Here is a 17,912-nt window from a genome sequence, read left to right as displayed (position 1 = left end):
ATGGGGAGGCTCAAGACCGGTTCGAATAATTGCCACTGATGTTGACCATGGCAGGGAATCTAACTTGGGATGTGAGGTTCATAGCGGAGTGCGCTAACCGCTATTCTACCACTCCCATATGCACACAAAGCAACACGCACAGGCAAACATGCATGCCACACACAGAATTATGTGCCAGAACGCTCGCCTTTTTTCTGCAGTTACAGTAGCGTCTCTTGTGCGGTACAAACCCGCCTTTGTGGCTGACATTGGAGCCTCTTGTCTCCTGCTGGGCTGCGGGCAGGGTCAGGGCAAAATCCGCGGAAGCCACGTAGACCTACGGTTGCCTTGAGCAGTCCTCCTCGGCTGATCATTTCTCCGGGGTTTGTACGAACTTCACTGGCGTGTGGGACAGCCGTGCGTAATTTTGGCACGTGGCCATCGTCAAGCGGTCGCTGAGTCGTCATCATCTTTTTGAGGCAGCTGCTCCCCCTAGAAATTGCAATACTTCCTAGGACATTCAATATTCCCAGTTATTTTTCATTTGCATAATAATACACCTATCAAGACACTGCATGTACATTTAGTCCTCCCTTCAACTGGCACTGAGATATTCTTCTTCCAATGTTGTGTCCTGGTTTTTGTTTGTACTTTAGAAGTGGCAACCCTATCGATGAGAGTGTATTCCACGCTGGTGGAGAAACCATTAAGCAGTATATTTTGTAGGTCACACTGGGTGAAGGAAACTCTTGCTTTGTCACGCGTCATTAAACATTCTTGTAAAACTTTCGCAGTTGGGAAAGATATAATTACGTCGAAATTGCTCTCAACCTGAAAATACATTATTTTAGATGTCGTTTCAAGTTCAGCCCAATTGAACTACTAGCAACGCCTTATAATCAGGGTTCACAGTCAAATAGATGTAATTTCTATTAGCCTTAACCCCGCCTCTTGAGACCCCCATTGGCTGTTCCATCAGCAGCTGGGTCACTCATTAGAATTGTAGATAAATAGGGCTGTGATCAGAAGTAAAATTTAACCTGTCCACAGTGACCGTACAGTGCTTGACCCAACTGGGATTTGAGCTCGCGTAACATTCACATAGAGCGCTTTTTGTTTGGTGTACTGTACTGTGGTCGTGTGTGTGGGAAACGCATAGGTTGGTTTGGGTGTGTGCGGTTTGGCACTCAGGCATTTGCTCCCAAAGAATGTGAAGCTGCTGGGTGATTTTTCACACCGTGGCTAGTCAACGTATTGATGGAGCAGCAGCTACACCGTTAAGGCAACCACGAGCTTCCTGATGCTTCGTTCCCGTGACCACTTAAGAGTGGGCCGACCTGGTTCACTAACTGGGTAAGTGGGCCAAGCCCAGATTTCCACTGCAGCATTATCAGGCCGAGCGAGCTGTAATCGGGACATGTGGCCCGCTAGTACTGGGCCTCATGGCTCGCTTTACCAAGGGGGCTTCCCGCTTTCCAGTCGTGACATTGTGGGGCCAGTGTGGAAGAGACGTCCGCTATTCACAGGGTGTATCTTGCATATGCAAAATTGACCGATTGAAATAACATGGCCGAAAAAACATAAATAATAGGTGTTGGCTTGCGATGATGTAAGCTGCCCCAAGCATGCATTAAACCGTGTTTGAAAATTATTACAATTGCTCCCCTCCTGCTGAGGAGGGAAGGGGGAGAGGAAGGGTTGGGGTACTAGTGGTGAGGGCCAAGCCGGTGGAACCGCGCGTTGAGACCCAAACCGTGCCGAGCCATTCAGGAAACCCTGCGGCACAGCTGTGTGCGATGGGTTTTCATGTTTGTGAGAATGCATTAATGAAAGCTTTAAGTCAAGATTTAAGATGCCTGTCCTTCAGGGCCCCATATGCTTACTGTGCCAACTCGGCAAAGTTACAATTCTCACTCCCACACGTGGTGAGAATGACATTTCCTTGTTAAGTTATGATTTGGTTCGAGAATGTATTAGTTTTTGTTTGTAATGTTTGATTGCATTTGTACTTTTTGTACTGTGTTTCCTTCCACATGCTAACACTCCTTCACAAAAGTAATTGACCGAACACTATTCCAGGACCCTCCTGAAAACGTGTCTTGAGACTCAATGACGCCTTCCTGAATGAGATACATGCGGCAGTACTTTTAAAGGGCTCATGCAGTTTTGACTATCCCCTACAAACTAAACTGGCACCTAAAATTGAGGTATTTACTTTACCCAGTGCAGGGAACTCTAAATACATTTGAAAGCCATCGGAGGCCCTCTGCATACTGACACGTGGTTTGAGCGTCCTTCGGTAACACTGAGGGTTGTTCCATGAGTTGGTTGGTCAGTTGGAGAGAGAGAGACTCTCTTCCAGGTAGATGTTGCTTTTGGGTTATACCGCGTGTTGCTTTTCACGATGTTTCACTTCACGTGTTGGGAGATTCTTCAGGAACTGTGAATTGAAGCTCCCCAGCACCTGGAGCCAAATGTCAGAAATTATACCAGACAACACGCGGGCAGAACGACCTGAAAACAAATTGGAGTGTGTATGACTGGGATTGACTCTGCGGTGTCAAACCCGGTGATGTATTCAGTGCCCAGGTTGCTCTGTCGTATAATTCGCTGCACCTGACGACAGCACTCAACACGTGGACCCTCTCCGCGTTTGGGTAATCACATGGCACCATGGAGTGAGACACTGTGGGCGCTGAGAGATGTATTGCTTTAATAACCACTCGGCCTTGCATTGCCGTCAGGAGACGGTGGTTACTGAGCTATTGCCTCTATGCAGCTCTATGTGGTATTTCTGTTTTGATGGTGTGCTCAGGTCTGTGCTTCGATGCGCTCACTAAAAGGCATACAAGCTTCACGCTTTTTGTGTTTTTTGTTATGATTACCGCGTACGAGACCCAACATCTCAAAACACCAGCAATAAACCAGCAATAAAAAGCATCTTTGAAGGTACAATAATTTGCGTATTTTTTTTCATTTGAGCAAGGTGATAATAGCTTGGGAATAGAGACGATGGGAAGAATAAAAAGTTGAACGGGGTGGAGAAAGAAGCGGAAAGAGAAGTGTTCTGATCTGCAGTGTGGTGGTGGTGGTGGTGGTTGAACACAGTACGGCTGAGACAAAACAGTCACTGGTAGGCTGAGTCACCCTGGAGTCCTCCACGTGGGTGCAGGACTCCAGGAGTGAAGTTCATGACAACAGCAACAATTGTAGTAGCGACCAAAGAGTAAGGATGCCACTGACCGCCGATGAGTGAGTAACTGGAGTGAATCGGTGAGTGTCGGATCATCAATAAAGTGCAGTGAGCTATGAACTGGGTGGTTCACCCTGGCTATGACAACAGAATTCCAACTTTTGCCAAATGCGTGCTTTGTATATGTAATGCGAGCATAAACAGGGTGGTTGTTGGCCTCCTTGCCAATCACGCGGGCCGGAGCATTGGGGGGGCGTAGCTGGGTCGACGGAGTGTGTGGGAGGAGCCACTGCTCATCTCGGCTCCAATGGGAGACGGGGGCAGTACGGGAAGGAGGAGTCAGGGGTCACGTGATGGGAAGGATATAAGGGGAGAGCCGGAAGAGATCGGGAGTTGGAACGGAGCGAGAATAGGGGAAGCCACGCTGGGCAGTGGGGGAGATGGTGCCATCTGCCTACGTGGTGGAGCGGCGCCATCTGCCACGTGGGGTGCATGGGGTAGACGTGGCTAGCAGAGTGTGAGGGCTAGCAGGGTGTGCGGGTCACACGTGGCTAGTGAGTGACTAGCCGAGTGTGCGGGGCACACGTGGCTAGTGAGTGACTAACCGAGTGTGCGGGGCACACGTGGCTAGTGAGTGACTAGCCGAGTGTGCGGGGCACACGTGGCTAGTGAGTGACTAGCGGAGTGTGCGGGGCACACGGAGCGAGCGGTGTGGCTGGCGGCATGTGCGGGGCACACGGAGAGAGCGAAGCGGCCACACGGAGCGTGCGCGGTGTGCGCGTGGAGTCTGCGCAGGTCCGGCCGAGGACCAGCGGGGTGCGATACGAAGAACCTAAATAAACGACACAGCGGAGACCAAGAAAGCCTGACCGAGTCGTTTATTACACTGGGTTCAGAAGTGGAACGTGATGTCTAAACACCTCAAGAAAAAGAATATACCGGCACCATCTTCAGAAGACGAAGAGGATCTTCCTCCGGCGGTGGCAGTCCCGACCATGGAAGGCGTGGGCGAAGCGGCGGCGAGCGACACGCCAGGAGTACAGGATGTCGTCGGGGCGGCCGGACTGCCTGCGCCGACGGGCGTCGAGGACGGCTGGCGACACGTCGCAGTCCAGCTGGATTCGCTGCGGGCTGTTCTGCTGCAATTACTCACCCTGGTGGCGCCAGCGACGATGTCGGATCGCCTAAGCGGGGAGCCTTCGAGTGGGGCCGAGCCATCCGCCATTGGGGCCTGTGCGACGCTTCCCGCCCTCTCCGACACGCGGCATGACGCCGCCATCTTGGGCGTGGTCGGGGACGAACGGCGGGAAGCCGCCATCTTGTCGCCTCCACCACGGGAAGCCGCCATTTTGTCGCCTTCACCGCGGGAAGCCGCCATCTTGCCCCCGCCGCATGGAGACGCCATCTTGTCGCCATCGCGTGGAACACCTGCAGCGGGAGACGGCGACTCGGGGACCCGCAGCCATCGTCTGACGACGGTTAAGGAATTCTCAATCGGCGGGGATTGGAGTGCATTCGCCTGCCGTTTTGAGGCGGCGGTCCGATCCGCCAAGTGGACGGATGTGGAAGCCCTGGAGGTCCTGCCGAAGCTCCTGGACGACGAGTCTGTCAGATTCTTCCGTTCCATCAAGGCCGCGAAGAAGACGGCGCTGAAGGGAGTGTTCGTGGAAATGGCGGAGGCTTATGAGCCTCCGGACGACGCACATCGCAGATTCGTGCAGCGGCAACGGGCACCAGAAGAATGCCCAGTGGCTTTCCAGGGCGTTGTGTTGGAGCTGGCTATGGCCGCATATCCGGACACGGAGCCCGACTTGCTGGAGCCTTCAATATTGGGCAAGATGTTGGAGCTGTCCAGGGATTTGGGCATCCCCATGCCGGTGTGCGGCCATGAGCAGCTGACCTCCCGGATAGCGGCTAAGTGCTTGAACGCGCAATTCAACCTACGCTGGTGGAAGCAGGTGACGGCCTGGACAGGGAGCCCCAAAGTCGAAGGTGGTGCCACCGGGTGGGATCCGTCCAAAGCCGTCTACGTACGGAACGAGAAGGGGCCTGAGGAGCTGGCGGTAGCATCGACCCAGTGGCCTGCTCGAGGGGGAGCGGAATTGCGCTCGGGCCCACCGTTGCGGGCTCGGCAAGATAGAGGGGGTGCCGGACGACGAGCCGACTCGTCGTGCTTCCGCTGCGGCCGTCGGGGGCACTTCGCCAGGGAGTGTTGGGGTCGATCTCGGCCGCCGTTCCAGCCGGAGGCCCCTGCCGGGAACGCGACGCGGGAAAATCCACCACGACAGACGGACCGGCTGTGATCCTGCCGGACACAGGGATTCCTGCACCGGGTGGGCCTACCACGGCAACGGGGACACTTGACCCCGCTGCCCTTCCAACCCCGCCGCGGGTGCAGTTGCAGGAGGCTCTGATGACGGGCCTCTCTGGGGAACGAGACGCTGGGAATGACAGGCCTCCACCAGCGGCGGACGGTTCTGGTTCCGCCGCTCCTAAAACCCTGTCCAGATCACGGTCGGTGCGGGGGCCGGGCCCCGTGCAGGACGGGCCGGCGACCCGCACTCGTTCAAAGTCCCTTCCCTTTCGTTAATTGTTGTTGTTCTAATCTCCGTTGTCTCTTGTGAGTCCTGACTGTTATGTTTTGCTCGCATTATTATTGTTCTGTTGCAGCCGGGGACGGCTGGCTTTTTCATCAGGGGGGGGGGTCATGTAATGCGAGCATAAACAGGGTGGTTGTTGGCCTCCGCGCCAATCACGCGGGCCGGAGCATTGGGGGGCGTAGCCGGGTCGATGGAGCGTGTGGGAGGAGCCACTGCTCATCTCGGCTTCAATGGGAGACGGGGGCAGTACGGGAAGGAGGAGTCAGGGGTCACGTGATGGGAAGGATATAAGGGGAGAGCCGGAAGAGATCGGGAGTTGGAACGGAGCGAGAATAGGGGAAGCCACACTGGGCAGTGGGGGAGATGGCGCCATCTGCCACGTGGTGGAGCGGCGCCATCTGCCACATGGGGTGCGTGGGGTAGACAGGGCTAGCAGAGTGTGAGGGCTAGCAGAGTGTGTGGGGCACACGTGGCTAGTGAGCGACTAGCAGAGTGTGCGGGGCACACGTGGCTAGTGAGTGACTAGCGGAGTGTGCAGGGCACACGGAGCGAGCGGTGTGGCTGGCGGCGTGTGCGGGGCACACGGAGAGAGCGGAGCGGCCACACGGAGCGTGCGCGGGGCACGCACGGAGTCTGCGCAGGTCCGGACCAGCGGGGTGTGATACGAAGAACCTAAATAAACGACACAGCGGAGACCAAGAAAGCCTGACCGAGTCGTTTATTACATATAGATAGAAGTTCAGTTAACCACCTCATTCAATCACCCCAAACAGGACCAACCTGAAGAAAAAATTATATCATCCAAGCATATATGTAAGAAGTGAAAAAAACTTTGTAGAATCTCAAACGTCTTTTTCAGAACATGTTTCTTGTGCCTCATTTAAGCTTTCACAGGGCAAATAAAATACATTGTTATTGGTACACTGAGGTGCACGTGCACTGGTGCTAGCAAGTAAGCTTCATCAGTGCCCGTTGGAGGCGCAGTGATTATATTATCACTGCTCACGTGCACATCGCGGCAAACCGGCTCCACGTGCGGTGGTGGCGCACCGCCCCCACCACACGCCAGTTGGAGTCACGCTGTTGGCAAGGTATTTATTTGCTGCCCCCCCTTACCCATGCAGCCACTGCCCCCCCGCCTCCCGCCTCATTGTTCTTTGTCCTCGTATTTTTGTAGCGCACACTGTACCGGTGTCTGGCGGTGGTCTTGAATGGCGATCGTTGTTTTATACAATGCAAGGGGCCTTCTAAGACTTGGGGTGGAGCGGTTGGCACAGTGCTTAGGGCACGGTGGCAACCTCGCTCTGAACCCGGCGCCTGAAGTTCGATTCCTCGGCCTGACATCAGTGGCGAGTGATGTCTGAACCGGTCTTGGGCAAGTTTATTAAATCCCGCCCCCCACCACCCCCCGCACCACCTGTGCCCACCGAGGAGTATAAATGGTTAAACCGCAGTTAGTCAATCAGCAGGTCACGCGTGTGGTGGGGTACACTGTGAATACTCCCACCTCTTCCAAGACGTGTGGCCAGCGTGGAAGTGTCAGCCAAAAATAGAGTGGCCTCTCTACCCTCTTCACCAATCGGCACCAACCAGTCTGGTGTAGGATGGTCAAACGATCCCCTGAAGTCAACGGCATTGGGAGGCCTTCATCCCAGCAGTGTGGATCTATAAAGGGGCTGTAAAATGTTTCCATAACCATAAGACTCAAGATGCCAAACTTTGCCACATTGAAATAGAGAAAACACTGGAATACAAACGGAAGAATTTTGACTTAAAACTTTCGTGACTGCAGGAATTCATATTCTTTGGTTATTTCGGTAAAGTCACATAAAACAAAATAAAGTGAATAAAAAAATAAAAGACACTCTTGACAGAAAAAATGTCTATATCTAATTGGGAACATATAGATAACATGACTGCTTCATCAGCTGCTACAATGTCAGCTAAATGTAAAGATAACCTGATTTCCAAGTTCAACCTCCTTTCACACATTAAAAAAGCTAGACGTTGACAAGGTTGTTATTAATCTGAGTAATAGCCCAATTTCCAATGGTCTAAAGTCGGTTTTGGGTAAAGGGTTGAACTTCGCAGTCACCCCCAAAGATATACCAGTGGATAACATTATTGCCCAGGTCGATGTTGCTCTTAAGGTGCTTGGGACACATCACTGCAGACGTGACAAGATCTGAAATCTTTACAACCCTCAAAAGCGCTAAGATTCCAGCCAGTAACATCAGTTAGGATGAGCGTTTTGAGTTATCTCAGTTGAAAAAGAGGGATGATATCGTCATCCTCTCAGCCGACAAGGGCAATGCCACAGTCATCATGGACATTACTGTGTACAATCACAAAATTCAGGACCTACTTAATGATGGCAGCTACACAAAAATCAAAAAGAGATCCCACCAGCAACCTCGTTACAAAAACGAATGGTATCATCACTAATTCAGCTTCATTAATTGAACAGACCAAACGGTTTTCCTTAAAACCTTCTGCTGCTCGACCAGCCAGATTATATGGCTTACCAAAAATCCATAAAGAAGGCACACCCCCTTCGTCCCATCGTCTCCACCACTGGCTCACCCACCTACCAGCTACCCGATATCTGTCTGAGACCTTGCAGCCATTCACTGGTAAGACCACCTCTTCTGTACTCAGCTCACCTGGTATCGTCAATTAAGGACATCTCACTGTCCCCAGGTGATTTGATCGTTAGTTTTGATGTAGTTTCTTTGTTCACCAAAGTTCCTGTGCCCGATACAATTGCAATCATTGAAGATTTGGTCCAACAAGGATTGAATGCTGATGTACCGGCCCTGGTGAGACACTGCCTCACCAATACATACTTCACCTGGAATGGAACATTCTACAAACAAACTGAAGGCTCCCCAATGGGTTCTCCCTTATCTCCGGTTGTAGCCAATATTTTCATGTAAAAATTTGAGACGGACGCCATCCAGGCATCCACTCTACGCCCGCCCTTGTGGAAGAGGTACGTGGATAACACGTTTGTCATCTGGCCACATGGCCGACCGGCTCTGAACCAATTCCTCAACCACATCAATTCCATACACCCAGCCATCAAATTCACCATGGAGGTAGAAGAGGATGGCATGCTACCTTTCTTGGATGTCCTAATCAAAAAGCAACCAGATGGCTCAATGTGCCATTCTGTCTACAGGAAAGTAACCCATACTGACGCCTACCTAAAACCTGATTCCTGCCACCATCCATCCCAGAATAATTCCTTCATCAAAATGCTACACCATAGAGCTCAATGTATCTCCGACCATGAACACCTAACCAGTGAACTCAAACACGTACATCAATCTCTCAAGGCGAATGGATATTCTGACTACATAATCCGCAAAGCCATCACCCCAACCGGGAGGAAGGAGCCATCTGAAGATCCAATCAAAACCATCACCTTGCCATACATAGCAGGGGTAACCAAATAGATTTCCAAAATCATGAACAAACACAAAATTCTGGTCCGATTTAACACAGTACATAAAATTCGTGATCTGATCCCACCTGTGAAGGACAAGATTCCTAACATGAAATATCCTGGCGTCTACAAACTAAGCTTTATCTGTGGCAGCAGTTACATTGGGGAAACTAAGCGACATGTCTCGGACCGTGTTCGAGAGCATAAGGCAGATTTGAAACACGGTAGGACCAATACTTCTGCCGTGGCGGATCATTATTTTAATGCGGCTGGCTCACACAAAATGTATTTCTCTAAGACGATGGTACTTTGCAAGCCTACTGGCTATCAACAAAGATTCGTTCATGAAGCCATCCATATATACAGACACAGATACAATTTCAACCGAGAGGATGGCTATGAACTCGGCAATCATTGGAAAGATGTCATCAACCACTTTGGGTCGTGAGTTGATTTGTGTTTTCTCGTCGGGGGAGCACAGGTCAAGTCATGACTTGATTTGTGTCGTTTTCTTGTCTTGCCCCAGGGCACACGTGCCTCGCCTACTTCGTTCTGACACCGAGGCGTTTTGTGGCACTGCATGTTCCGTGCTTCACATTGGTGCTCTCTGACGCCAGGGCACATATGCCCCGCCCACTTTGTTGTGCCGTTGGAGCTCTTGTACCATGCCCATTTTTTAAACCTTTTAAACGGTTGCCTTAGGTGACCATCTCCCTCTTTCCTCCTGAAGACGAGTGCTTGTGTAATGATCGAAACGTTGTGGTTTTTATTTTTTATTTAATTTATTTTATTTTTATCACTGAAAGAACCAAGAATAAGTCTACATTATAGACTGCCAATACGCTCACTCAGGTTAAGAACCAGGCTACAGTCTACATTAATGTTTTTTTATTTTCATCATTTTTTATTCACTTTATTATTATTTTTCTATCTACGTGACGTTACCGAAAGAACCAAAGAATACAAACAGAAGACATTAATAATACAACACAGCGTAGTTCTGTGTTACATCGGCCCTTAGGGACCCTTTATGTTGGCGTATGTTTGACCAGTAAGGACGGGTGGCCGCAGCAGAGTGGAGTGCCGGGCTGGCCACAAGGGGCCTGAATATAAAACACTGGCGAGTGCTGTGTTTTCAATTCCACAATAAAATAACTCTGCGCCCAGTCTCGTCATATTTCGGAAGCCAAATCAGGAGTGAGCCTCGTTGATACTTAGCTGGGAGACTGCTGGCAATACCAGGTGTTGTAGGCTTGAGCTGTGGGGTGTTTAGGATATGGCAGTACAGCAATGGATCCTTTTCATATATCTGTGTGGGGCTGTGATTGTTAACCCCTCATACTCGTGGGTTTTCTCTGGACACTCCACTTTATTTCCAAATGCCAAATATTTATAAATGGCATTATTTTAAACCTGGATTGAAAAATAATTTATTTAGAACTGCTTTTTGTGTTTAGTTTGTTGTCCTTCCCCCGCACCTCCGATTAGCATGGCTGGTACAGACGGTAGAAAGACGTGCAACATACATATATACAAACATTTTCAAAACATTAACATGCAGGACTCTCCTGAAAATTTGTCTTAAGGCTCGGTGTGTCTTTCCTGAATAAACAAGGGCGCTAATTGATTATCTTTATGAGCAGAGTTTGTCTGAATACAACTGTCGGCCATGGCAGAACACGTGTGCCAACAGGGGCACTCAATTGACTTGATAATGTTGAAGTTCTGTGCAAACTAGTTACTACTGGCCAAGACTAATTCGAGATTCCATTGAAATTGAGAGAAATACAAATATAATTTTAACCGCTTGGACAGCTACAGGCTTAGTGCGGCCTGGAAGCGTATTATTAAGTAATACATCTTACAATTACAATTCTTTATAGAGGAAACGCATACGAATTAACTGATTACTAATCTATTATTGGGTTCAGTGATGACATCGTCCTGCTCTATTTCAGACCGGAGGCTGGTGGATTGCTTCACTATTCTGGCAAATCGCCCGATGATGCTGGATGTAATTACCAACGAAACGTCGTACTACTCAAATTGTAAATGTTGTGGATTTACTCTCCAACACACTGGTGGGCTGAAGTAGTAACTATTTGGTGTGTTGTTTACGTGACAAATCCCTTACTAATTGGCTGTGTTGGGTAGTGGAGGGTTACGACACATTTATACTTATGCGATCTAACTCAAAAACCTTTATTATAAATAATAACTTGTTTAAATGCATGCCTATACAGATCACCATACATCAATGGGGATTACCTGTGCGAAGACAATAACAGGTACTGCTATATTCTTGGTTCTTTCGTTAAAGTCACGTAGAAGGGAAATGATAAAATAATACAAATATGAAAGAATAAAAATTCTCACAAAAACATGGTTAGATGCCACGAAGTAGGTGGCAAAGCCTTAACCATATGTGTTGTAAAGACGACAAGGGTCTCTTCCGTCCTTATCCTTTTTTGTGAGAATTTTTATTGGTTTATATTTGTATTATTTATCATTTCCCTTCTACGTGATTTTACCGAAAGAACCAATAATATAGCAGTACCTAAATTTCGATTTAAAGCTTTCGTGACTGCAGGGATTCATCTTCTTGGTTCTTTCGGTAAAGTCACGTAGAAGGGAAGTAATAAAATAATAAAAATAAAACATAATAAAACAATTCTCACGACGTTTCGGCCACAACGCAAGCAGCCGTCCTCAGGTGAAAACCAGGTCCGTCGAGGCGACAGAGTCTGAATGAAACAGCACACGAGCTTGGAGCATATATATAAGCTGGGCGCATTGACAAAGGAATTTGCATATCAAAAGGAATTTAGCATATTTATGGGAAATGCAGGAATGTGATTAGTACTGCATATGCATGTGCATTATGCAGGATTAACAGCATCAAAGGGAGCTGCAGTTACTGCTGCTGCAGCAGTTGCTGCTGCTGCAGTTTCTGCTGCTGCTGCTGCAGTTGCTGCTGCTGCTGCAGTTGCTGCTGCTGCACTTGCTGCTGCTGCTGCACTTGCTGCTGCTGCTGCAGTTGCTGCCTTATCCATTTTAGTGTTATATTAAAATGGATAAGGCAGCAACTGCAGCAGCAGCAGCAAGTGCAGCAGCAGCAGAAACTGCAGCAGCAGCAACTGCTGCAGCAGCTGTAACTGCAGCTCCCTTTGATGCTGTTAATCCTGCATAATGCACATGCATATGCAGTACTAATCACATTCCTGCATTTCCCATAAATATGCTAAATTCCTTTTGATATGCAAATTCCTTTGTCAATGCGCCCAGCTTATATATATGCTCCAAGCTCGTGTGCTGTTTCATTCAGACTCTGTCGCCTCGACGGACCTGGTTTTCACCTAAGGACGGCTGCTTGCGTTGTGGCCGAAACGTCGTGAGAATTGTTTTATTATGTTTTATTTTTATTATTTTATTACTTCCCTTCTACGTGACTTTACCGAAAGAACCAAGAAGATAGCAGTACCTGTTATTGTCTTCGCACAGGTAATCCCCATTGATGTATGGTGATCTGTATAGGCATGCATTTAAACAAGTTATTATTTATAATAAAGGTTTTTGGGTTAGATCGCATAAGTATAGCCAAGTGGTAACACTCGGTCACCACACACTCATCACCTGCCTGACCCTCTCACGAGACACTCACCATCCAGGTGACACCTGACACACTCATCAGACACTCACTAGTCACCTATGACAGGCAAATTCAGCGGCGTCCTTAGAATGGAATGGGCTGCTCTCTAGTTACCCTGTACAAGAAGAGTTTAGTTTTAATCTTGATCTTTGGCAAAATGCATTTGCGTGAGTGCTGGGTAGCACTGTGTTGGTTTTTAGCTGTGCTGTGTGCTTATGAGAAGGATATTTGCTTAAGAACTTTACTCATACTCCCCTGGCCCACACGCCTCTACACTCCAGCAATGTGAAGGCTGCATTGCGGCAACATCACTATGGAGTCACGGTGTGCTGGAGACGTCCAACTGGCTGGCAGTGAGGTGGTGCCTAATAATAAGGGGGTTTTCCCCTTTTTTCTGCCAACAAAACTGAAACCTTTTTACAAGGAATCGCGTGTGCATTAACCACAATGCTTGTGGTCAAAATGCAAACAAAAAACACACTCGAATGGAGTGCTTTCTAACCACATTGCAATCCTGCTCAATGACAGGTAAAGGACCTTGATGATGAGTATTATGATCGTTATTAAACTTAAGCAGAGCTCGCTCGTGCCGATGGCATTGAGCCAGATGTCGGTGCTTCATAACTGCCCCGCGCCTGCATTGGCGCCAAGGACTCCAGGGAGCTGCTGTTAAGATTGGGTCACGTACTGGTAAACACACGAATCAAATGCTGAGCGTCAAGGCCTTTTAAACCGCCGACCCCAGCACCGCCTACACCCCACTCCTTTCTGCCTCCACAAATGTACTCTTGGCCAAACAGCAGGGTCGGCCTCTACACGCCCACCCAGCCCTAATTACGTCCACCTGCGCTGCTGCCAGACTCCCCAGCTCAATCCTCGACCTTGTTTCAAATGTTTCTCAGCCACTTGTCCGGATTTCAGCGATTTTAACAAGTGTAACGTTACCGCCGAGCGGATGTTGTTTTTACAGCGACCCATTTTTGTTGTTGTTGTTGTTAATTTTCGTCAGATGATATAATAGACATATGGTTATTGTTACTGCTTAAAACAGTTTATTAATAAATTATGGAGGGAGAAATATTCTTTATATATAGAGTCTCATAATCTCATTCTGGAGTGAGTGCACTTCACAATGTTGCCTTCAATGAGCTCCTTTGTCGCTGAGTCATGCACACGAAGTTCCACGGAGGATGTGCACCATGATCTCATTATGCGGTCCGCGTGGGCCGCATTGTCACGGTGAAGGCGATTGGGCCGCAGCTGCCACCCCTCTTGCACCATCTCGATCGCCCGTGACAACTGTGTGCCAAATCTAGCGCCGCTGCGCGAACCCGAAAATTCGGCATGGCCAGCCAGATTCATTAATTGTAAAGTTGATATCGATGGTAATTAATCACTCGTTTATCCAGGAAATTCACACTGAGACCTCAAGAATATTTTTCGGGAGGATTCTCCATTGGGATATTGGATCAATGCCATTGACATTGTTGTATGTATTTGGCTATGGGGGGAATCCGGAGAACCCAGTGGGAATCCATACAGAACAAGTAGAGGAATGTACAAATCGAATTTGGTTCTTTGCTGCTGATGATGAAATAGGCACTCAGTTATTGTTGGTGCTTAAAAGAGGCTATTGACAAAATTGGGGGAAAAATATCTTAATATAGTGTCAAATAATTTAATTTCACAATCCTACTGGCAGACTAATGCTTGTTTGCAGGCCAGTGCTGCAGCAGGGCATTTAAATGGTTGAGATGAGATGTAATGTGCTTTTAGTTACTGTGGCAATGTAAGCGACCTATGAATGCAAAGTTGTTCAATCTCTTTGACAAATGGTGGCACATGTTACCCGAGTTAGATTCTGGGCACAGCTAACATCAATGGCAAATAGTGCCTGAACTTGTCCTGGGCTTTTCCAAGGTTAGCATCCGCCTAAAATTACACACCTTGTGTGGTCTGCAGACAAAGGTGCACTGGGGATATTAAGGTAGCCACATGCGATGAAAGTCATACCATCCACATTGTGTGCTGTGCCATTCTTAATAGGTGCTTGCTATCAGCACTTTCCATTTGAGGCTTCTAAAGCTAAGGATGTTGATCTTTGTATGTATGCTGTAAGTGGGAAGTGGTGCTGTCGTAGCTCACACAGTGGCTACAATTCAATAAGCCGGGTTCAAATTTGGCCATGATCCATTTGACCCACAACAAACATCATCTGAACCTTGTTTGGATGTTCATTTGAGGAGTGGCATAGCTATCGAGTGTACAGGCGGTGCAACTGCACCAGGTACCCCGGGCTGGAGGGGGGAGAATTGTACACGGGGCACCATTTAAGTCCTTGTACCAGGGCCCGTGCCAACCACACTACGCCACCATCCTCGACTCAAACATGGTTTAATTCCCTGAGGAGGCGTATGGTGAACATGAGCCACACTGCCCCAACCACCCCACCGAGTGGCCTAGTGGCCATAATAGGCGGATGCTAAGTGCACTTGTCGTGGTCGTCAATCCAGGCTAATGGGCAGGCTTTGTCTTTATTCGTTCAAAGTCATAGAAAAATGATACGTCCGGATGTGGGCAATATGCAGACACTGATGTGATATACACAACGTGGTGATTTTTGAATAAAGATGGAGTTTTTCCCAAAATATGTTTTATATCCCTTGTAACTTATGTCAAACCCTTCTGGGAAAATCTTCATGCTATGTTCATAAAGAAAGGTTGATGTTCCTGTCGGTTTAACAGCAGATATATTACATTCAGGGGCTAAACGTTTAGCGAGAAAGAACACCCCTCCCCCCCACTGTCAACCTCGGGAAGCAGTCTTCTCCAGCTACCTGTGCCATATGATCAAGCTATTTGCTGCTGGTCTAGAGGAAGATTGTGCCCCCTCTAATATTTGGAAATTAGTCCAGCACCCCCCCCCCCCCCCTCTCACTTCTCAAAGCTTCCACCACGCAAATGGAATTCCTCGGGTATGCCTTTATTAGGACATGATGTTATACATGGGTGTCGGTGGCCACAGGACTCTTCTAGTTCATGACATCACCATACTCTCTGGTTCTTTCGGTAAAGTCACGTAGATAGAAAAAATAACAAAAGAAAACACGACGTTTCAGTCGCAACAAAAGCATCCGTCTTCAGGTGAGAAAATGATTTGCTGTTGTGAATTCATATATGCACGGGAGGATGGGAGGGGGGGGGGGGAAGGGGGGGGAGGAGTTTTGTCGAGTCATAGCAGTTAAAACTTGACGTGGTTAATCACGTCCTTCTAATGATTGCTCAATCTGAATCCATCTTCTCGATTAAAGTTTTGTCTGTGTTTGTATATCTGGATGGCTTCATGAAAAAATCTCTGATGGTACCACAAGGGTGTGCAAAGCACCTTGGTCTCGAAGAAAACAATGTCATGCGTGCCCACAGCATTGAAACAATGATCTGCCACCGCCGAGGTGTTGATTATCACGGCGATTATTTTCATGGAGAAAATTGAGACAGATGCCATCCAGACATCCACCCGACATCCTTCCTTGTGGAAGAGATACGTAGTTGACATGTTCGTCATCTGGCCACATGGCCTGATGGCACTATACCAATTTCTAAACCACATCAATTCCATACAGCCATCTTTCAAATTCACCATGAAGTGGAAAATCATGGCAAGCTACCATACCTGGATGTTTTGATCGAGAAGAGACCTGATGGCTCGTTGGGACATTCTGTCTACAGGAAAGCCACCCACACGGATTCGTATCTAAAGCCTGACTCCCACCACCATCCAGCCCAGAAGAATTCCCTCATCAAAACACTGCATCTCCGACCAGCACCACCTAGCCAGTGAGCTTGAGCATGTACGCTAGGCTCTCAGGAGGAACAGATATTCTGACTGCACAATCCGCAAAGCTGCATCCCCAACCATGGGTAGAGAACCATCTGCGGACCCAATCAAAACCATCACCTTACCATACATAGCAGGTGTTACCAAAAGGATTTCCAAAATCTTGAACAAACACAAGATTCAAGTTCGGTTCAATACAGTACATAAAATCCGTGATTTGATCCCATCGGTGAAGGATGCGATTCCGGACATGCAATGTCCTGGTGTCTATAAGCTGAGTTGCGTCTGCGGCAGCAGTTACATTGGTGAAACGAAGCGATGTGTCTCAGACCGGGTTCGCGAACACAAAGCGGATTTGAAACACGGCGGACCCAAATCCACGGCGGTGGTGGATCATTGTTTAAACGCTGTGGGCACACATGACATTGATTTCTCTGAGACCAAGGTGCTCTGCAAACCCTCGGGCTACCATCAGAGATTTGTTTACGAAGCCATCCAGATATACAAACACAGACAAAACTTTAATCTAGAAGATGGATTCAGATTGAGCAATCATTGGAAGGATGTGATTAACCACGTCAAGTTTTAACTGCTATGATTTTCACTCACCCACCCGTGTCGTCTTGGTTTCCGGTTACTAATTCAAGCTCATTGACATGCTAATTTCTCCAGCCCCACCCGTCCCTGCACGCCACAAACCCTCCCCTCCTCTCTCCCCTGTGAACTCCTGCAGCCACGACTCGACGAAACTCCCCCCCCCCTTTCCCTCCCTCCCGTCCTCCCGTCCTCCCGTGCCTATATAAAGCCACAACAGCAAATCATTTTCTCACATGAAGACGGACGCTTGTGTTGCGACCGAAACGTCGTGTTTTATTTTTTTTAATCGTTTCTATCTCCGTGACTTTACCGAAAGAGCCAGAGAGTATGGATTCCTGCAGTCACGAAAGCTTCAAATCAAGACATGACATCACCATTTACCTCCCGCATGGGAAATGTAGTGCACGTCATGATGTGCCCACCCCTGCCACCTATCTCCCTGAGGAGCCTCTAGCGAGGATTCAGCATATCATAATCATCGTCATAATCATCATAATCATCATCAGCAGCAGCACGTCTCCCATTCAGTACATCTCGAGCTGCCCTGTGGAAGGGTCAACCTCTGGTGGCAGCTATCCCTTGACAATTGTACGCAACACTGGTAGGTA

The 17,912-nt window shown here is 48.5% G+C and overlaps 1 protein-coding gene and 1 non-coding gene across 10 annotated transcripts in view; one reads left to right on the top strand and one right to left on the bottom strand.

Annotated features, from left to right (window-relative positions):
- LOC133352734 (signal-induced proliferation-associated 1-like protein 1) overlaps positions 1–17,912 on the top strand; it is a 159,003-nt gene that overhangs the window by 53,461 nt on the left and 87,630 nt on the right. Inside the window, exon 1 of one of the 9 annotated variants that reach the window (XM_061568568.1) lies at positions 1,010–1,332. The exons of the other annotated variants lie outside the window; for them this stretch is intronic. The gene's annotated coding sequence lies outside the window, so the exon portion shown is untranslated. Of the gene's footprint in view, positions 1–1,009; positions 1,333–17,912 lie in introns of those variants that run through there. 9 annotated transcript variants of the gene reach the window in all.
- LOC133352827 (U6atac minor spliceosomal RNA) lies at positions 11,595–11,683 on the bottom strand. Its single transcript, XR_009756306.1, has one exon. It is a non-coding gene; the product is annotated as a U6atac minor spliceosomal RNA (small nuclear RNA).

This window comes from Lethenteron reissneri, chromosome 41, assembly GCF_015708825.2.
Source record: "Lethenteron reissneri isolate LAM-NWPU_2019-01 chromosome 41, ASM1570882v1, whole genome shotgun sequence".
In the NCBI taxonomy this organism is placed as follows: Eukaryota; Metazoa; Chordata; class Hyperoartia; order Petromyzontiformes; family Petromyzontidae; genus Lethenteron; species Lethenteron reissneri.
This window is presented reverse-complemented; position numbering and strand designations above follow the sequence as displayed.